The sequence below is a fragment of the Polypterus senegalus genome, chromosome 18 (assembly GCF_016835505.1).
Source record: "Polypterus senegalus isolate Bchr_013 chromosome 18, ASM1683550v1, whole genome shotgun sequence".
In the NCBI taxonomy this organism is placed as follows: domain Eukaryota; kingdom Metazoa; phylum Chordata; class Cladistia; order Polypteriformes; family Polypteridae; genus Polypterus; species Polypterus senegalus.
The window spans coordinates 33403292-33425573 of NC_053171.1; the positions used below are offsets into that span (position 1 = coordinate 33403292).

At 43.4% G+C, this 22282-nt stretch overlaps 1 long non-coding RNA gene across 1 annotated transcript; it reads left to right on the forward strand.

Moving 5' to 3' along the window:
- Positions 1-4: 4 nt before the first annotated feature.
- Positions 5-7864, forward strand: LOC120518576. Its single transcript, XR_005631258.1, has 3 exons — positions 5-401; positions 524-614; positions 4519-7864. It is a non-coding gene; the product is annotated as an uncharacterized LOC120518576 (long non-coding RNA).
- The last annotated feature ends 14418 nt before the right edge of the window (positions 7865-22282 follow it).

A 22282-nucleotide genomic window follows, 5' to 3' on the forward strand; every position in this document is an offset into this window, starting at 1 on the left:
GCAGCAGGTCAGTGGTGTTAAAAATTGGCCGCAAAGAATAGGAAATGGACATGTTTTGGACACACCTATAGTACAACGTGAAGTAGCTTTGATATGGAGCGTGATGGATCGCGGTGTACTAGGGTCGTTTACACTGGTTCACGTGGTCTGGACCGCGTGGGTAGCCAGAGCAAATAATTGTACGAGAGCCGCAGCATGAAGTAGCGCCATACGGTTTCCTCGACGCAACTACAGTATATCCAAGCCTCGTTTTGAGCCAGCGGTCTTCAAATGGAAGAGCAATGGCCGTGCCCTCGGGGGGTGAGGTTTGAGAAGTGGCGGCTTTCCAACGTTGTCCCTTTACGCATCTCCATATCCTTCGTCCTTTACAGCACATATGGTTCAGGGACCCCAATACAGCTGTGAGTAGGACTCTTAGTCTGTAATGATTTATTGCGCTATTGTTCGAAAAGCGCAGTTGTACGTATATGTAGAGGTTAAGTCGATATGTAGAGGTTTTGTTCTGCTTTATTTTAAACTACAGATCGAGTGCTGCTCATTAATGTTTCTGCTGCACGTCGATAGAAACTAGTCATCTGGAAGGAAGTTGCAGGGTTACAGCAACACACAAACAGGTACGAATACACATAAAACATGAATTATGATGTTTGTAAGTATGCTAACAATGTACAAATAGATATATAACAGCAATTATCTATAAGTATATCAACAGAGTTTAGGTACTTAAGTACAAAGTGATTAGAATTTCAAATACATGTCAGTTACAGTTATATGGTAGAGGGTGTCTGTCATTGGCACAGTATATTGCACATAGTTAAGATGTCTACTAGACCAGCTCTGTACCATTCAGCACACGGGGGAAGAATGCCACCTCGACCAAGGGTGATATTTATATAATAACGGTTGTCAGATGTTCAGCAAAAGGAAGACATGGCCCATCATTTTGGCCTAGTTTTCTGTATTTGACAGGCAAAGCTAAACACGTGGATTAGGTTGTATGTTTATAGTATGGGTCAAGGCTGAAGTGCTGTTCTCCTCAAAGGGCTTCAGTACCAGCATTAAATGGTCACGGTCAGAATCCATTCCCCTGATCTGTCAGCACAGTTGAAACTGTAACCCCCCTTGTTGATACAATTTATATCAGCACAATCAAAACTTCAAAGGGTATCCCCTGCCTCCTTGCCTTTCAAAACATTGTGCTTTTCAGTGTGCTCAAAAGTCCAAGTTGACACCCCTACCTGCTCTCCAATACTGTGTAGGTTTATCAGTACAATTGAAACTCAAAACGGGGACCCTTGTCCCGTTTGTGCTTTGATAAAAATTTAGTGCATCACCTGCAATAATGCCATTTCCTAAGCCTCTGGCCATTACATACTGGTGGAAAACATGCAAGAGTGTCACGCATGCACCAGACGAACTCTACCATCTCAGGAAATAGACATGACTCTGACTGTTCTTGTTGTGACCTCAAGAGGGCATCAGAGAGCCCCCAAACCACAGACAAAGCAATACAGCATGCAATATATGAATAAATAAAGGACTTTTATTCCACAAGGCACTTGTTCTCCACCAGTAATCAGCCACAAATACAATTACAATCACAATAATCCAACAGAGTGTAATTGCAGACCGCAGTACCTATGAGGTCAATCATGTAAAGTCCCAATATCGCGAAACACCTTCAGCGTCAGTCATGTAACACCCATCGCATTAGACTATGATTAACATTAGGGCCCCGTTACACTATGGTTAAGATTAGGGCTGTAGGAGGGTTATCTGAGTCAAAGGGTGTTTTGTGACCGACGTTGTGGGCAATACCTGACGTATGTCATAAGTATTACAACTTGCAGCTAGCGCCTTCTCCAATAATCACCAATTCTTCCTGTTACTTGAAGCCTCCCGACTCTGACTCGTCCATGTGGGCCAGTGGGTTCCTTTTCCAGCCAACCCCAGGAATGCTTCTGCTATCCGTCCATATCTTCCTGGAAGCACGTCTGGGAAAGTATGCCATGAAGAAAGTAGGGAGGTCTCCCCCTGACAGCACTCTCTATTGGCCAGTAGAGACTTCCCACAGGGCTGTGTTTCTGAACTCCATCTCCCAAGCACCACTGCGGTGGTCCCAGCTGGGTTGCCCTATGAGGACCACTGCCACCTGATGTACGAGGGATGGAACAGCTCCCTCATCTCAGCTTCTCCTTGTCCATTTATTAAAACATACTGGCCAGGTAGAGATTAACTTCTTTACCCCACCGGCCAGCCTGTTTGCGTCGTCGCGCTGGCCTCCCATCCAGGTAATGGAGCCACCTCTGATCTGGCTGGGATGCCCATTTTCCTCCCACACGGTATACAGCCTCTGTGTTGGTACTTCAGTCAAGACTGTTATGCAGATGCACCCGAGGTATTTGTATGTCCTCACCACCTCTGCATCTTCACCGTCCATTAGACCCCATGACTGAGTGGGCTTGACCCTCCTGAAGATTACATTTACTTCCTTATAAAGCGATTAAAACTTCAGTTAACATGGACTGCATTAACCAGGTACAATTCCAGATGGCCCCACGCAGGATCATTAGTGAATTTTCATACTCGTTTGCAGTAACCTGCAATTGTAATAACACATAATTAGCTAATCTCTGGCTCATATTTTAATACAAATTAACCTGAAACTTTTTCTCCCACTTAACTAGAAGCTGACCAACTGCCATAGACTGTTAGGAAAAGCACAGCACAGCATAGCATTGCCTGCCATGGAGGCCAGTTGTTCTCTTATTAACATCGTCAACCACACTTAATCCAATTCGGAACGTCCATGAGGCCACTCCATCACAGTTGTTCTCCTGTTTGTTCCTATTAGTCATACAGTATATCTTGAAATGTATTACAGCCATTAAAAAAATTATATAAATGTTGTCAAAGTGGGGTCTGATGCCCATGACCATCAATTTATACAAACAGGTGCTTAAAATGGATGGATAACTTAAAATTGTTAATAACAATGTATTGCATTTCATTCTCCCGCTATGGATTTCCAAAACTGCATAAAGTGGAGAAGGGGATTTTGTCGAAGCAGAGCTGATCTCAGGAACCAATTGGTAATAAAAGAAATGACATCAGCTGTGTATGTAGTCCCCGTGTCTTAACATCCATTCTTTATCTCCTACCTGCCTATTTATGTTCATATTCAATACCAGTCAGCAGTCTGGATAAAGCCCAGCAATTTTGTTCATGTTTTTGATAGAAACTGATACTTTTGATTTTATCAAGATATGATTAAACTGAATTCAAAATTCAGCCGTGACATTACTAGTGTTTCTAATGGCTATTACTGCTTGAAATGACTGATTTTTAATTTATTATTCACGTAGGACCACCAAGCCCCGTTTTTAGGTGCCATTCCTTCAGTGTCCTAATGGCCAGCCTCCAGAGCTTATCCTTAATTTGTCATGTTTAAGTGCTGATTGGTTGTTAGAGTAACCTTTATAAATGCATTTGCACCTCTCAAACCTGTTATTCTGTTCACTTGATTTCAAACTTCCATCTTAAACTTCCATTGACTTATTTGGTGGACGCCCAAATTTATGATACAATTGCTTGCACTCCTTTTTGGTTTTCCAGCTCAAGCACAGGCAGGTCAAGTGACTGGCTCAGAGTCACACGGTGTCAGTAGCAGGATTTGAACCCACAGCCTCAGGGATAGACGTCCACAGTCTTAAGGTGCTGGCATTCCTAAGGTTCAGCCAAAATGAAAACAGCTTTCTCAAGAAACACGTCAGTCTGTTGTATTTGTGCAGAATGAAGGCGGTTCAATGTGACAGATTACCAAGAAACTGAACAGTTCATACAAAGGTGTCTGTTACTGTCTTGGGAGAAGAGAGCGAACTGATCTAACCAAGATAACAAAAAGAAAGGGAAGGCCGAGAAGGAGAACTGGGGAAGAGGATAAAGACATCAGAGTGTGTAGCTTGAGAAACAAAAGCCTTCTGGGTCCTCAGTTGGATATAAAGATACACCAAATACCAGTGGCATCTGCAAGAGACAAGTGACGACTCTGGGATGCTGACCATAATACACGTCTCCACTCGTCTTCTGCCCAATGCCGATGTTCTTTTGCCCGTTTTAACCTTCTCTTTATATTTGCCAGGTTCAGATATGACCTTTTCTTTAAAGCCAGCATCCCAGAAATGGAAGTTAGAAATGTAGTTAAGTTACTATAAATCAAAATGTCCTGGCTTACACAGATAAGTAATGGCATTTCTTTTTAGCTAGTTGTTGTTCCTTTAACTCTAAAGTCAGTAATACACTTTAATTTGCGGCACACAAACTAAGAAAAGGAAATTTATGATAGGGTTAGCTAGTCATAGTTCCTTTTGAGCACAATGCTGATTTTTCATTCCAACTGATTACTTAGTCAGAAGACATTCCCTGTCAGCAGTAATTCAATGTTATATTTTTGTGTGTCAGTTTAATATAAATATTAACCTGTCTCTCCATTCCTTTAATCAAAATATTCCATTATAGAGTCATTTGGAGCCTATGCACGCAGCATCTGACACAAGGCAGGAGGAAATGCAAAATAGAGACTTCCAACTTTCGCAGGATATAGCGGGTTGGATAATGGATAGATGGATGGACTTCCAACATTCATGTCCTCATTCGTGTAGGATACATTTAGAAATGCTAATCAACCCGACATGCTTGGCTTTTTATGCCACTTAAGAAACAGCGTGAAGACATGAAGAACATGCAAGTCCTGCACAAGGCAGCAATCGGCTCACAATTCACACCCATTTAGAGCTTCAGGATGACTCATTGTATATTCACTTTTTGAATACCTTCAATGTGTCCGGATTGGTGGATTGCACATTTACGAAGGTGCGGATCATCCTTTCTACAACAGATAAGCTGTGAGACGTGTTCACTCTCAAGTAATTATTGGAGAAATGCTTGGCATGGAAAAAGGGAGCCAGTCTGTATCTGTATTCATCCTTTGGGTGAGGAATAAAGCCGAGGTCCTGGCATCTCTGTAGGCATAAAAGACCCCTCCCTGTTAAAAGCAGTTGTCCACCTTGGCCTGGTCATTCTGGCCCCCTAATCATCCCCAGTCTCCAATCTGTCATCCCTCTCACCCCTTCACCACCTAATAGCTAATGTGGTGGGGAGTGTGCTGGTGCAAGTATGGCTGCCATCGCGTCATTAAGGTGGATGCTACACATTGATGGTGGCTGAAATGGCTCCCCACTGTCTACTTAAAGCGCTTTGAGTAGGCTAAAAAAGAAAACGGTGTAATTGAAATTATTATTGATTATACAGTTGAGATTAGAAGAGTGAGTTCACTTCTTTATGAAACAAAATGTTTTGCTAAACGAATACTGTTGGGTATTTTTTAACTGTAATGCTAAATGGGAGAATGGGACTTCATTAAACAAAGATTTAATTCAAGATGCCCTGTGAGCAAGCAGTCAGTTTACTGGAAACCAGCAGACACAGCCTACAGTCCAGCCAGGACTATGGATCTCAAGTAAATGGAAGTCAGATCCACATAAATTACACTGATGCTGAATGTTTGTAAAACATAGTCTTAACACAACTCAAAATTGGGCATCGTATGCATTTTAAAATGTATCCTGGTCGAGAAGTGTCCGTGGGCACCGGCTTTACCAGGTGGTCTTATCATCTGAGAAGGTCCCACGCTCAAACGCTACTGGACCAGAATCTTTGCTCACTGCAGATATCCCAAGATGCACTGTTGTGGTCAATGGACTGAGCTTCTGAGTGCTGACAGTGGAGTGTCCCTGAGTATTACCCTCTTTTACATGGGGTAGGGTGTGGGTAAGATGCAGTACTTCATGCCTTACCGACCTACTGTATAATGTATTCATTTTAACAAAACCTTTAAAGCAAGAGATTGTGGAAGACGTCACAGACATCATGACACACGTATAAGTGATTTATCACAAAGTAGCTAAAATGTACTTTTGTTCATTAAGCCTCGTTTTGATACGTCTCTGGATTTACAATCTCTAAACTGCCCAGTACAGGGAAAGTGATTGGAACAAGAGTCCATATAAGAATAGCAACTGGTAATATATAAAGCATAGTCACAAAAACAAGGGAGATGGTCACAAAAAGCTTGCACAAGCAACACGAAAGCAAGACAGATGTGAATAATACAAGGATGTCGCCAAGACACCGATACAGCCATCTCAGCTGCTGACGTCTACCGAAGTTGTGTGATTGTATGCGAGTCACTTGTAATGCTTTATGCATATCGGGAGTCATGGAACCAGGCCATCAGTGTGCCCCAAACGCGATCACACGCAGTCCTGGGTGCAAATAAAGATGTGTTTATTAAACTCCACAAGGTTACAAAAGCACAGGTTTTCTTTCTCCACAAATCAATTCTCCTTACAATTCCTCTCACTGCCGCACTGCCCTCCTCCAGTCAAGTGTCGCTCCACGTCCTCCCAGCACCAACTCTCCTGGATTAGCGGGCTGCAATCCCATTTATTAAACACTCGGGAGTCCTTCTGGTGCCCTATGGAAGTACTTACAGATCATACAGAAGTCCCATAAACTGGCAAGCGCATCTCCTGACATCGTCCCCTTGCCGCACCCATGGCCCCCAGCAGGGCTGTGTTGCCGGACTACATCTCCCAGTATTCCCTGCTGGCTCCCAAATGGGCACTGATACAGAGGACTGCTGCCATCTCATGTCCTGCGTCTTTTACAGTTGATGGGTTGTCCATCCATCTCTTCTGGGTCTGGCTCCTTCCTCTCTCCTTGTTGGGATACCCATCTGGGTAAGGAACCATCTCCTTTCCTGCTTGGGATGCCCGTCCAACCCTTGTGGCATTTATATAGGTTTCACTTTTTTACACAAATGTATCTAAGAACTTTTAGAGCACTGGGTCTCAAGATCAGACCTGCGAGGCTCTTGTTGTTGGGAGATTTCTGCTGCAGTCTGCTTCCTAAGCTGTGAGCCATTTTTACCTTCTAGTTGATCTCATTGTTTTAATTAGCTGCGCTTTTTATTTCTTCTCTTATTTTGCATTAAAAAATGTGCACTAGTGTTAGATTTAAATTTATAAGAAATAAAAAAATGTCATTTTTTGCCATATTTTTAAATGCTTAACTCTTGCCTGTTTATGTTTTAATGCACTTTTTAAGTGTGGTGTTTGCTCTCTCAGTTGTACCCGAATACTGGGCATTCATGACAAGCACAGAAGACGCCAGTGACAGTGACAGTCACTGCTAAAGGGCAGCAGTTGTAGCGTTACCCGCTTGTGTGATTGTCAGTAAATACTGGTGGAAATAACCAGAAAATGAAAAACAAGGAAATGCTAAAAAAACATCCAAGCATTCCTATGCACGGACATCCTGCTTCACCCAGTAAACATTTAGTCTGTGATTTCTTCACTTGCACAGAGCAGAACCAACACGCTTAATTAACATGAAGTCCAATTAAATGGTGAAATGGGTGGGGATGGAAACCTGCAGCTAAGGGGGTCTCCAGGACTGCACTTGAGAAGCACTGTTTCAGAGCAGGGGCCTGCAAATCCGGTGCTGGAGGTCCGTGGTAGCTTTAGCTTTCTGTTTCAATCTGACTGCTTAATATGAAAGCAATCCGCGTCAATACCAAAAATCTCATTGGATGTCCTGGTCATGTCAGGTCACTCTTACATCGTGTCCAAGGAGCTCATTCAAATGAATGATGAGTAACTCCCTTCAGTTTCCTTCCATATATTTTATTAAACCAGAAAGTTCATGATGAACACCCACAAGTGTAAATGGAAAACTAGTTTCCTTTCTCATTTGCATTTTTTATTGTTAACTAGGAGGCTCCGCCCCCTGCTCGCCCACCCCCGGGTTTGATTAACCGGATGTACAATTTAAAGAGATTGTTATTTTCATGGGAATTGTTACGTATGCATTATTTTCACTTTTACTTTCAAACTTCAGTTAAAACAATATTTGGAATTAACTTTTCTTCAAGATCGCATTGAATTTGGATTCCGTGTTTGGACTTACTGTACATCTTGACAACACAACGTATAACTGTCCGTGAGTGAATATCGTTTCTTTCTCTCTAATAAATAAAACAACTTTTTCGAATGTTTGTCCCTGTGATTTATTAATTGTCATAGCAAAAGCTATTCTAACGGGAAACTGTAAACGTTTTAATATGAATGGCACATCAAGATCTACTTTGGTGTCTAATGTTATCCGCGGAAGATGTACCACCTTACCTTTCTTGTAAAAAACATTTTACATGTCAGAATTGTTTGACCAGTTTTTAATACAACTAATCTTGTTCCATTGCATAGTCCATCGCTCACACATAAATTAAGCACAAACATTACGATACGTCCTTCTTTCAACAGTAACTCGGCCGGTGGAAGACGCTTGTAGATATTCTTTGTGATATTGTAAGTTGATATTTTCATCTTCCGCATATTCATCAACCAACTGCTTCAGCATAGTCTATTGATACGCATTTAATCAATTTGCCATGTAACTGATCGACAATTTTGACGTTGATTCATTTAACTTCATCATTTCTTGCTCCCATATTTAGATGAACGGGTGATTCTAAACTGGATCTTCGTAAGTGTGTGTGTTCATAAGTAAGCCCTTTAATGGATTGGTGTCTGTCCAGGTTAAGTGCCGGAATGCGCCTGATGACTGTGGTCGTAAGTGGGGCGTCTCGCGGGACTTCCTTCCAAAAAGTCTCTTCCAAAAGTCACGTCTTGTCGTGGGATTATTCTCGTCTCGTCCCAAGATTTTTTTATTATAATTGAGAGACAAAGAGAAATTAAAACCAGTCTATGAATCTATTTAAGAAAAAAAAAAAAAAATAGAGAAAGGAATCTTAAAAAGGGCGGCACGGTGGCGCAGTGGGTAGCGCTGCTGCCTCGCAGTTAGAAGACTGGGGTTCGCTTCCCAAGTCCTCCCTGCGTGGAGTTTGCATGTTCTCCCCGTGTCTGCGTGGGTTTCCTCCCACAGTCCAAAGACATGCCAGTTAGGTGGATTGGCGATTCTAAACTGGTGTGTTTGTGTGTGTCCTGCGGTGGGTTGGCACCCTGCCCAGGACTGGTTCCTGCCTTGTGCCCTGTGTTGGCTGGGACTGGCTCCAGCAGACCCCCGTGACCCTGTATTCGGATTCAGCGGGTTGGAAGATGGATGGATGGATGGATGGATAAAATCTTAAAAAGTCAGACAACTAAAGTGAGACAGAAAAAAATGCCACTTCAGCAATAAGTGCCTCAACAGCAAAAATGGACTCCTCATTAAGAAACTGGGTTGGAACAAAAACCTGCAGCCACTGCGGCCCTTCAGGACAGACTTTGCAGTCCCCTGTTTTCAAGCTTACCCGCCGTGTTTTCTTTGGATGTTGCAAGACTAAAATCTGGGTCAGGCTTACACACAGTACTGTGTTAAGTAACAACACTTTTCATTGAAAATAAAGCTAAAACAAAAAAAAAAAGGGTTAGTTAAAGATGTGCCGGCCGGTCATTGGTTTGCTAACTAGCAGCATTTAGATATTTAAATCCTTTGAAAAGACGTGTATGACACAGGCAGGTTATGTTTCATAATGAGTGGCAGTCACACTGGCTGGATCGACGTGTGTGTGTGTGTGTGTGTGTGTGTCTACGAGCGCTCTGGACACCTGGCCTAGTGCAGGGCTGTGTGTGAGTGGGCTCTGGTGTCCTGCCTTTTACAGTACGTCCCAGCCACTGTAACACTGAACTGGACGGTGCCGGTTTGGGTGTGTTACGTTTCAGCAGATACAACCAAACTACCGCACACATTAGCTTAAGAAACAAGTGAAAAAGTGCATGCACAAGATGGTTAACATAGGATTTCTTTGAACGTATAGACAGTTGGATTGTGTAACTTAAAAGTTAATAAGCTCATCATAGTTCTAAATATTAACCCAATCAGGTCATAAATTTTGTGGATGACCTTGTTGTACAAAAAAAAAAAAAAAGTGGTTATCAAAATTTCAGGGTAATAATAATTATACAATTTATTTAGCACCTTTCCTATGCTCAAGGATGGATTTAAGGATCATTTTTCAAATGGTGAAATGGCAAGAGAGATGGACACAAAGGGCTTGTTCTTTAATTTAAGGATTACATTCCTGAAATGATGAGGTTTTGTAGAAGCGTACCAACATATATACAAGGTATTCACAAAAGTTTAAATCTCCCAGCCAGTGATGTTAACTGACTAATTAATTAAATGAAATCTGCACCACATCACCCCAGGAAGGCAGTGCCACTGAACTCAAAATAAATCTCTCTCTCTATAAAAAAGTCAAATGCCACTGACTCACTCGTCATGAAATCTCCCAAACCAGGAGGACTTGGGACTTGAAATGTGGAATGCTGGTTACCCTCGGCCTCGCTATACAGTAGGTGCTCACTAAGAAACAAACGGTTTTAAAAATTTCGTGGTCCAAGAGCAAAATTTCTTATAGTTTTTTAGACCCATTTGTACGTCTGTCCATTTTTCACGAGACAATTACTTAACGGATTTAAATTGTTTTTTTTTCCATAGTTTCCTTGAATATTCTGTTCATTTTGCGACTTTCTCATCGTGCTAAGTATCATAGTTCGCTTACAGGAACCGATTTATTAGCACAAATCTGAGAGAGACTCATCGGGATGCAGGGAGGGGGTCGGTGCCCTCCTCACTCACGCGTCTGCCACGGGGCGTAAGCTGAACTCCGCTTAGTTATCGAACGAGGGAACTGCTTAACAGATTTAGAAGTTTTTTTTTTTCTATAATTTGATTGAACATTCTGGCTGATTTTGCGACTTCTCTTATTGCGTTAAGAATCACGGTTCGCTTGCAGGAGCGATATATTCGCGTTAATCCGAGACAGAGGCTGCGGGCCGAGGGGAGCGGGAAGAGTGACGCCAGCAGTGGAGAGCTGGGCGAGGCCCTCCTCACTGTCCTGTTTCAGTAACACGCGGGTGAAGCTGAGGGGAATGGCTAGTATATAAATAAATGTCAGTACTCGAGAAGGCGCCAGTCCACCAGAGGGCACACTTGTGCCGAGGGGCCAATATGGTGTCATCATTTCACTTGACGTCTTTGAGGATAGGAGAAGAAAATTTGAGTGCTCAGGGAGAAACCACACAGACGCAGAAGAAAAATGTGCAAACTTCACAATAATGGCAAGACTTGACCCGAGTGTCTTGGAGCTGTGACAGGGCAGCCTCTCCTCCAATGTAATGGGTGTTTAAATCAAGGTAGCGTGCATAAGAGCTCATCTATAAAGAAAAGTATATCAGTGGCTTACAGTGCCACTCTTTGGACTATTTACAGTTAGGTCCATAGATATTTGGACAGAGACAACTTTTTTCTAATTTTGGTCCTGCACATTACCACAATGAATTTTAAATGAAACAACTCAGATGCAGTTGAAGTGCAGACTTTCAGCTTTAATTCAGTGGGTTGAACAAAAAGATTGAATAAAAATGTGAGGCAACTAAAGCATTTTTTAACACAATCCCTTCATTTCAGGGGCTCAAAAGTAATTGGACAAATTAAATAACTGGAAATAAAATGTTCATTTCTAATACTTGGTTGAAAACCCTTTGCTGGCAATGACAGCCTGAAGTCTTGAACTCATGGACATCACCAGATGCTGGGTTTCCTCCTTTTTAATTCTCTGCCAGGCCTTTACTGCAGCGGCTTTCAGTTGCTGTTTGTTTGTGGGCCTTTCTGTCCGAAGTTTAGTCTTCAACAAGTGAAATACATTCTCAATTGGGTTAAGATCAGGTGACTGACTTGGCCATTCAAGAATTTTCCACTTCTTTGCTTTAATAAACTCCTGGGTTGCTTTGGCTGTATGTTTTGGGTTATTGTCCATCTGTATCATGAAACGCCTCCCAATCAATTTGACTACATTTAGCCTGATTTGAGCAGACAGTATGTCTCTGAACACCTCAGAATTCATTCGGCTGCTTCTGTCCTGTGTCACATCATCAATAAACACTAGTGTCCCAGTGCCACTGGCAGCCATGCATGCCCAAGCCATCACACTGCCTCCACTGTGTTTTACAGATGATGTGGTATGCTTTGGATAATGAGCTGTTCCATGCCTTCTCCATACTTTTTTCTTGCCATCATTCTGGTAGAGGTTGATCTTGGTTTCATCTGTCCAAAGAATGTTTTTCCAGAACTGTGCTGGCTTTTTTAGATGTTCTTTAGCAAAGTCCAATCTAGCCTTTCTATTCTTGAGGTTTATGAGTGGCTTGCACCTTGCAGTGCACCCTCTGTATTTACTTTCATGCAGTCTTCTCTTTATGGTAGACTTGGATATCGATACGCCGACCAAGCCCTGGAGAGTGTTGTTCACTTGGTTGGCTGTTGTGAAGGGGTTTCTCTTCACCATGGAAATGATTCTGCGATCACCCACCGCTGTTGTCTTCCGTGGACATCCAGGTCTTTTTGCGTTGCTGAGTTCACCAGTGTTTGCTTTCTTTCTCAGGATGTACCAAACTGTAGATTTTGCCACTCGTAATATTGTAGCAATTTCTCGGATGGGTTTTTTCTGTTTTTGCAGCTTAAGGATGGCTTCTTTCACCTGCATGGAGAGCTCCTTTGACCGCATGTTGTCTGTTCACAGCAAAATCTTCCACATGCAAGCACCACACCTCAAATCAACTCCAGGCCTTTTATCTGCTTAATTGATAATGACATAACGACGGACTTGACCACACCTGCCCATGAAATAGCCTTTGAGTCAATTGTCCAATTACTTTTGAGCCCCTGAAATGAAGGGATTGTGTTAAAAATGCTTTAGTTGCCTCACATTTTATGCAATCTTTTGTTCAACCCACTGAATTAAAGCTGAAAGTCTGCACTTCAACTGCATCTGAGTTGTTTCATTTAAAATTCATTGTGGTAATGTACAGAACCAAAATTATAAAAAAGTTGTCTCTGTCCAAATATTTATGGACCTAACTGTACATGCACTTCCCTTAATAATAAGAAACGTGTTAATTTTTGGTATTGTTTAAACAAAACAAAAAGATCCATGGGCTTCATGTAAACACTACTTAATTACACAGCCACATTCCCAGACTTATTTTTAACATTACATTTCTCTTTCTTTCTTTCTTTCTTTCTCTTTCTTTCTCTCTTTTCCATCACACTTACAGCGCTCTAGATAATTAAAGGTTTGGGAGCTGCAAAACTTACTCCAACTTCTAATTTAATTATTCAAGTTAGTGCCTCATTGCTAGCTTTGCGTCAGCAGACTGGACCTGGCCAGCTCATCTTCTACATGAGATGCCTGTGCTGGGGGTCCTGCTTTTAGCTCGGGGGGCTAATAGTCTGGGAGGCTGTCGGTGATGCAGGGTGGTGCCCTGACAGACGCTACTCCAGCGTGACGTTCATACGTGCAGCATGCTAACTCTGAGTGGAATTGTGTTCTCTGCAGGCTTCTTGATGGTCCCTCGTCTTGGGGTTTCAACTACAGTTTTCAGATACAGTGGGTCTGCTATTTTAAACAATGTTGAAGCCATTTAAACAGGAATAAGTAAAACAGAGAAATGTATTTGAGGAGATGATGTCAGTGTTACTTATCAGCTGTGGGGGACAGCCAGGGCCTTACCTGCCGGGACGCCTCCATGGGGAGACAGTGAGTGCACTTGGGGCATTATCTCCCCCAGAGTGATAGATGGTAGCCCCCTTGGGTTGCAGTAGTGCCTCGGATTCCTACAAGGCTTCATGGGAGCTGGGAGTTTGGCACAGCCCAGTTGGGTTGTGTGGGTGCTGCCAGGGGGTGCTGCAGGGACTGTGGAGCTGTAATTTGTCAGGTTCACTGTCTGTCAGCTCACCTGGAAGTACTACCAGGTGCAGCATAAAAGAAGCCCGAGTTGGGAGGGAGAGGACGATGCTTGCCAGAGGAGGAGTGAAGGCAGAAAGAGCGGAAGAAAAAAGAAGACAAGGCATTGCTGAGGGCTTTATTACCGGTGTTTCACAAATAAAAAGCCTTTATGTGTGCTGCACTTGTGCCTTGCGTCTGTTTATGTCGGATTTGGGGAGCCGGTGTGCCCCCTGGTGGCCACACAGCCTAAACTTTAGATTCGATAAGATAAACTTTATTAATCTCATGGGAAAATTTAAACGTGTACAGCAGCAGAAATATAGAAAATGAGCAATCAGACTCACAGGATGGCTAATACAGCCAATCAATCAAGTGAAAATATCAATATATTGTGCAGTTATTTCAAAGTGAACTTAACAAGCAATTTGGGAGGAACCATTAAATTTCCTGATAGCAGTGGGCAGAAAGAGCACCCCCTCCATTAGCGTGTTGCTTCTTAGCACACCGTCGTCGAATAAGCCGAGGGCTAAACGTGATCCAAGAGGGCACGGGCACCTCTTAGAGGGGACTTCATGATGGCACCCAATTTTGCCTCCATCCTCTTTTCCACAACAGCTTCCAGTGGGTCCAGGGTCCACCCTGTGATGGAGCAGGCTTTCCTGTTACAACAGCAGGTAATTAATGTCAGACATCCATTATTTAAGTTTTTACCTTGTCTGAACTGAACCCAGGACCTGCTTCTTTCCTTATAAGATTATAGAGAATCAAACACATGTGAGCATCATCTAGTGCAGGGCAGGGGGTCCTGGATGGGCCGGCCGCCACACCCGTGGTCACTCACCCCCTCACGGCTGCATTATCTGAGGATTATGAACACTGAGTGTTTCCCGGACACTGTAATTTATTTGGTCAACGTTCCACAAAGATCGGCTGTTTATCAAGTTTGGAAGCGGGCAATGATTTCCGCTTGCGATTTTAAACATCTTTGAAAAATACGCTTGAGAAATGTTACGTTCTATAAACTTTAAATCTCCGATTAGCCACAGACCCTGCACGCCCAACAGCAGCACATTACTATTTAATTTAATATTGTTTCTTTGTATCAGTATACTGCTGCTGGATTATGTGAATTTCCCCTTGGGATTAATAAAGTATCTATCTATCTATCTAAAGCGAGTGTGAATCTTCAGCCACACGCTGTTGTAAAACTGTATTAAAAACATGCATTATGTTCGTTACTAATGCACATTACATTTTGTTATTACTGATAGTTTTGAATAGGAGACTCTGCTACAAAAATATGCAAATAATATTGTGACAGCAATCTCACTGCTGCCCAAGTCTCTGAACGCCCCTGACTGATAGGCCGTGGGTACATTTTCTTACTGGTTCTGAACAGTTATTTTTCATCTTTTTTGCACTTATTTTCATTTTCGAAATTGTCTTCAGTTATTTATTTTGTGTCCCTTTTCCCCCAGGGCACCACCATGACACTACACAGTGAAGGTTGTTAAGGAGCACAGAAGTTACGTGGTAGAGGTCGGTCATCAGCGCAATGCTGCAAAAATCGCCATATCGGTGCATCCCTGTCACAGTTTGCAGATATTCTTAGAAAACAACCTCAATGCATGTGTTGCTCTTTAGATTTGCTGACATTTTGCATTTGAATTCCTTACTATGATTTTCAGGTTTTTATGAACTTTAGGTTTTCAACTCTCATTTCTTCTCCACTTCAACTTTGGAAGTCTTTCCTTGTGTGAGGTGTTATAACTCATGATGTGTCGTTATCCACCGATGCTTTTAACATGACTGACCACACTGCTTATTCACAGTATTGAAAGTTGAACTGTGAGGCTCTTCTCTTGAGCCAAAATGGGAAAGGGGGACGGGGGGTCAATTCTTACTTCTCACACAGTTTGAAATATACGCGTCACGTAGGGCCCGTCTGGCATTCAGAACTTCCCAAAGTATTTAAGGCATGGATTCCATAAGGTGCTGAGAACAGTCCTCTGGGGTTTTCAACAGTGCTAACTTAGTAGCATCATGCGGTTCCTGAAGATTTTTTTGGGGAAAACATTCCTGCTGTGAATCTTTCTTTTCACCTCGGGCTACAGTCCCCAATTGGACTGAGTACAGGCCAGTGGACTGGATTAACCTGAAGTCACTATCACGTTCTTGTAACCAGATGGAGATGGCATGCGCATTGTGACACTTGCTATTATCCTGCCCGAAGTATCCACTGTGGCAACTCATCCTGGCCGGGACACCCCTGGGATGGAAGGCAGCTTTTCCAGGACACTAGACGGCAGCTCCCCTGGAGTGTAACAGTAGCCCAGATTCCCGCAGGGCATCCTGGGACTTGGAGTGCAGTTTCTCAGCCCTGTTGGGTACAGTGGGTGCTGCCAGGGGGAGCCATGCCTCATCCATAGCCTGGATTTACTCTTAAGTCACGAGGACGGGAGCCCTGAAGTACTTCCAGGCTGGAGAAAAAGCCAATTCGCCATCTGACCCCGAAGTGCTGGCAAGGCACGGGGACGGAAGGACAGAAGCACTTCCAGAGCAAGGACTGTTGGGGACGCAGCAAGCTAGCTGGAGTTGGGAGGTGGTAGGACAGAGCTTACTGGGAGGTGTGGAGGAGAAATGAGGAATTAATATTACTTTACTGTTGTGGCTTTATTGTGGCTGTGGTGCTTTGGAGGCCCTATTTCAAAAGAAGAAAAGATTACGTCTTCTTAGTGCTTTTAACTTGTGTCCTGCATCTGTCTGTTGGGGAAAAAGGTGGGCAACAGTGCCACCAAGTGTCCATTTACTTACACCATGTAAGGGTAGACTGTCGATTGTGGGTGACTACGTGCCCCCATTTATGGCCTTTGATAGACAGCGGCCCTCAAATGACACTCACTTGCTATTAAGAAGCTCAATGTGCATGAAGGAGTCATTTCCCACTCCTTTACAATGGAACCTCAAGCACATACATCTTTTCATCCCTACTGTCCATGAAGGCAACTATTATAAAACTGTACTCTAAAACAAGGCAGGAATGCTAGATCTGTACCGAAATCCTGACCCTACTGTCTGAAGGTTGCAGATCAGGTGATCTTTTTCCAATGTTCACTTGTCCATTGTTGCCTCATCAGCTGTTGAACTTGGCATGGCCTTCTTCTGTAGCCCATCTAAGTTCAAGGTTTAGTAGGTTGTGCATTTAAGATTTGTTCTAAAGAGCTGGTATTTGAGTACTTATGGCCTTCCTCTTAGCTTGAATGATCTGCCCTCTCACTTTATCAAGATGTTTTCCCTCACACTGTGCCCGCTGGATGTTTTTTTTTTTTTTTTGTGTGTTTATCACAGCCCTCAGTAAACCCTAAAGTCCCAGAAAGGTAGCTGCTACTGAGGTAATGGACCTGCCGTGACGTGAAAGTGAAGCCCATCTGGGGCTCAAAACATTAGAGTCTGGTACAGCTAACAGACCTCAGGGTTAGCAAGATGAGAATGACAACTATCTGTGTGAGGAGAAGACGGCCCGATAACGGAGACAAGAAACAGCAAGAAAACATAAAGAGCTACCAGAATAAGCAACTCTTCCTTTAGAACAGAATCTCGACTCAACTCCTAATACAACTGCTAGGCATTTTGTGTCTCCATGTGTGTTGGAGTCCTCTTAAATGTTAACCTCCATTACTGTGTTTAGGTTTGCAAATAAATGACTTCAGGGATTGCTAAGAGTGCACATCTATGGCCAAGGGATAGGAGCATTGTGGGCTACGATGATTTTTAAAGTTTTTGTTCCTTGTTTAAGGATTGCAATGCTGTGGCTCCAGCAGGACTCTTTGTAGCCTTTCTTATTTTAAGTTGTTTTCTACAGGCAGCATCATTTCTCCCACCACCTGTAAATCTCAATTGCCACGCAGTGGCGGGTTTTGGGAATACACAGTGCTCTGGCAGACCACCTCAATGACTCCTTCTATGACCCTCCACTCACAGAGCATTTTGCCCCCATTTACTACTTGTGCATTTGACTTTACAAAGGGGCTCATCAGTCATTTCTGTAAAAGTTCCAGGACTTGCCCTTGTTGTGTGCCACCATAAGTCGTCCTTTGCTAGTCAGGTACTTAACAGTGGATTACACGGCTACAGGTTTTTATTTCCACTTATTTCACAATCAGTGTGTTATTCATACTTTTATCTGATCTGATTGTTTGGGTTTACAGCCTGAAAATAGTTCTAATACATTTTAGTATTCTTGTCATAGCTCTAAACGTGTGCATTTCTTTGGCCATTTCTCTCGATTATAAAAAAAAAAAAATCTTGGAAGGAGTCGAGACACGATTGTCTCAGAGACACTTTCACGTCCCGCGAGACGAGTCTTGGTGCCAAGCGATGTAACCACGCCTGGGGCCGGAAGCTTCACGAGACAAGAGCTTATGCAAAGAAATTTGGAAAAGTCCTGCGTGGTTATGTCAGAAACGATATTCACTCACAGGCAGTCGTACGTTGCGTTGTCACAATGTAATTCCAAACACAGAATCCAAATTCAATGCAATATTGATGAAAAGGTAAAATTGAAAAAGAGATTGAATATATGGACATAGGTGATATGACAAAAGTGCATCGTGTAAGATGCAGATCATGTGGCATGGCAGCAGCAGCAAGCCAGCAGCTGATCGAGCAAAGAGGAGGAAAAAAACAACTGTTATTTGTTTCCCATTGTATCACCATTTAAGAGGGGGTGTCGGAGGAGCGATCGCGTCTCCTTGGGGTGCGTTCAGCCCCCCTCTTCACAACGTGAGCGGCAGAGACGCAAAGTGGTTGGCACGTAGTGCAGGTGGGGGTTGGGTGAGCAAAGCGAACATGGGGCGATGCCCCGCTAGTTTTTAATTTCCTCCCTTAATTGTACCCAAATGCTGATGATTAACAATGTGCGGGGCAGATATTTCACTGATCACTCCTACCACTTTCCTTTATGTGGACTCATTTCCTGGACACTTTTTACTACTTGGACATGGATTTTTACATGCCGAGACTCGTCTATTCAGGTAGTCAACTTCTAGCGCTGAGAACAAAGCCCCGTGCCGGTGTAGTTCCCTATTTACCTGACGAGGTAAGAAGGTCGCATCGTGGCAGCAGAGCCGGCGCTAAACTAAAAGCTAATCGTCTAGCGAGAAAATGGCGTTATAAACCTTTGGTGCCTTCTGTGATCCTGGGAAATGTAAACTCACTACAAAATAAGATCGACGAACTGGCTGTGCTGGTGAAAAATGTCAGAACCTACAGAGAATGCAGCTTGCTGTGTTTTAGTGAAATGTGGCTAACGTCTCCCATCCTAGATGCTAACGTGGAGCCTACCCGGGTTTAGCACAGTTAGAGTGGACAGAGACGCAAGTACCTGCGGAAAGAAGAAAGGAGGAGGACTCGCTCTCTATGTCAATCCAAAGTGGTGCATCTCAGGACATGTAAACGTTAAAATCTCCACTTGCTGCAGGGACATCGAACTGTTGGCCGTAAGTCTGCGCCCCTATTACTTGCCCAGAGAGTTTGGATACGTCATTGTTGTTATTGTTTACATCCCTCCTCGGGTGAAAAACAGAGATGGCGAGTGACATCATCCATTCCGCAGTTGATAAACTACAAACACAGCACCCTGAGGCACTTGTGCTAATCGCTGGAGACTTTAACCATGTAACGCTGGATAAAACATTACCTGCCTTCTCCCAGTATGTGGATTGTAACACTCGGGGGGAAAAAGGACTATCGACCTACTATATGCAAACGTTAAAGACGCATACAGCGCCACTCCACTGCCTGCGCTTGGGAAAGCAGATCATAACCTGGTTCTGCTTCAGCCTCACTACAAACCAAGAGTGAGGGCGCTACCTACAACTACACACTCATTCAGGAAGTGGTCCCCTGAGGCAGAGCAGGTTCTGAGAGACTGCTTTGGAACTACAGACTGGGATATACTGCAGGAGTCACATAGTGAGAACATTGAAGAGGCTGTTGAATGCACAACTGATTACATCAACGTCTGTATGGACATTGTAGTTCCAGTAAGAACAGTATGCTGCTATGCTAACAACAAGCCACGGGTTACAAGTGACATCAAGGGCCTTTTGAACCAGAAGAAAAGGGCTTTTAAAGGCGGTGATAAGCATGAGCTGAAGTGCGTGCAGAAGGAACTCCGAGTCCAGCTCAGGGTGGCGAAAGAGCAGTACAGGAGAAAGCTGGAGCAGACATTGCAGAATAACAGCATGAAGGAAGTGTGGGATGGGATGAAGATTATCACTGGCTGCAGCTCGAAGCGGGGTGCCACCATTGAGAGAGACGTGGAGAGAGCAAACCAGATGAACAACTTCTTTAACAGGTTTGACCCCCCTAACCCACTCTCACCTCAGAGTACTGCACCCTCCACCCATCCTTCTGCTGATACCAGCATAGGAGAGAGTTTCCCCCCAGTTTATCAGTATGCTGCTGCTGGAGTATGTGAATTTTCCCTTGCGATTAATAAAGTATCTATCTATCTATCGTTAGCATTTGGATTGTGTCCGGGAGCAAACTCCACAGTAAAGGCTCAGCTAAAAAGAAACGCAAAGGAAATCTAAGCATTTCAAATTTTGCAAATACAGTATAGTCTCGCTTATCTGACATAAACAGGCCGGCAGAACGTCGGATAAGCGAAAATGTCGGATAATGGGAGATGTTAAGAAAAAGCCTATTAAACGTCAAACTATGTTATAATTTTACACATTACAAACCTAATACAGTGGAACCTCGGTTCATGAACGTCTCTGGAGTCGTACAAGTCGGGTTATGACCAAAAAGCCAAACTTTTGCATCTGTTCACGACCACACACTAGGTATACGAACAAGCCAGTTTCCCTTTCGGTTTGTGCTCGCTGATGATTTCCGCACGTGTTCAGTCTCTCCCTGTGCATTCCCTGTGCAGCAAGAGAGACAGAGCGCTAGAGAGAGACACAGACAGACACACGCGAGAGAGAAAGAGAGACACACGCGTTCTCATGTGGTCTCATCTGTCCACAAAACATTCTTCCAATAGCATTCTGGTTTGTCCATGTGATCTTTAGCAAACTGCAGACGAGCAGCAATGTTCTTTCAACCAGCAGCTTTCTCCTTTCAACCCTGCCATGCACACCATTGTTGTTCAGTGTTCTCCTGATCGTGAACTCATGAACATTTGCCAATGTGAGAGAGGCCTTCAGTTGCTTAGAAGTTACCCTGGGGTCCTTTGTGACCTCGCCGACTATTACACGCCTTGCTCTTGGAGTGATCTTTGTTGGTCGACCACTCCTGGGGTGGGTAACAATGGTCTTGAATTTCCTCCATTTGTACACAATCTGTCTGACTGTAGATTAGTGAAGTCCAAACTCTTTACAGAAGGTTTTGTAACCTTTTCCAGCCTGATGAGCATCAACAACTCTTTTTCTGAGGTTCTTTAGAAATCTCCTTTGTTTGTGCCATGATACACTTCCACAAACATGTTATGAAGAGCAGACTTTGATAGATCCTGTTCTTTAAATAACACAGGGTGCTCACTCACACCTGATTGTCGTCCCATTGATTGAAAACACCGGACTCGAATTTCACTTTCAGACTAACTGCTAATCCTAGGGGTTCACATACTTTTGCCACTCACAAATATGTAATATTCAATCATTTTCCTCAATAAATAAATAACCAAGTATAATATTTTTGTCTCATTTCTTTAACTGGTTTCTCTTTATCTACTTTTAGGACTTGAGTGAAAATCTGATGATGTTTTAGGTCATATTTATGCAGAAATATAGAAAATTCTAAAGGGTTCACAAACTTTCAAGCACAACTGTATACAAATACTTGCCATGCCCAGCAGCTTCGCCCGTGCATTACTGAAACAGGACAGTGAGGAGGGCCTGCCTGGCTCCCCACACCTGACGTCACACTTTCACCTCCCCTGGGCCCACAGCCTCTGTCTCGGATTAGCGTGAATATATCACTCCTGCAAGTGAACTATGATTCTTAGCGCAGTGAGAGAAGTCGCAAACTCAAGCAGAATGTTCAAGCGAATTATAGAAGCTTAAACCTTGCATTTACATTCTGGGTCACGGGTAATTCCAATGTGGTATAAAATTTAATATAATATATAAAGCAGAGTCGATGTATGTATGTGTGTGTGTGTGTGTGTGTGTGTGTGTACGTATGTTTGCCTGCCATATAAATCTGCACCGGGTGTCTGATCGCCACCAAACTGGGGATAGGGCTCCTTTGTGACCAGGAGGAGGTCATGGGGTATGTTTGGTTGGGAAAAATGTTCATGGTGAAGCGCAGGGTACCTTTTCACTGATACAACATTCGGCACACATCCCTGTACTTCTCATCGACAAGATGGCCGCACGTTGCAACAAATGTTAATGGCATCGCCCTCTAGCGGCACGTTTGGTCCCC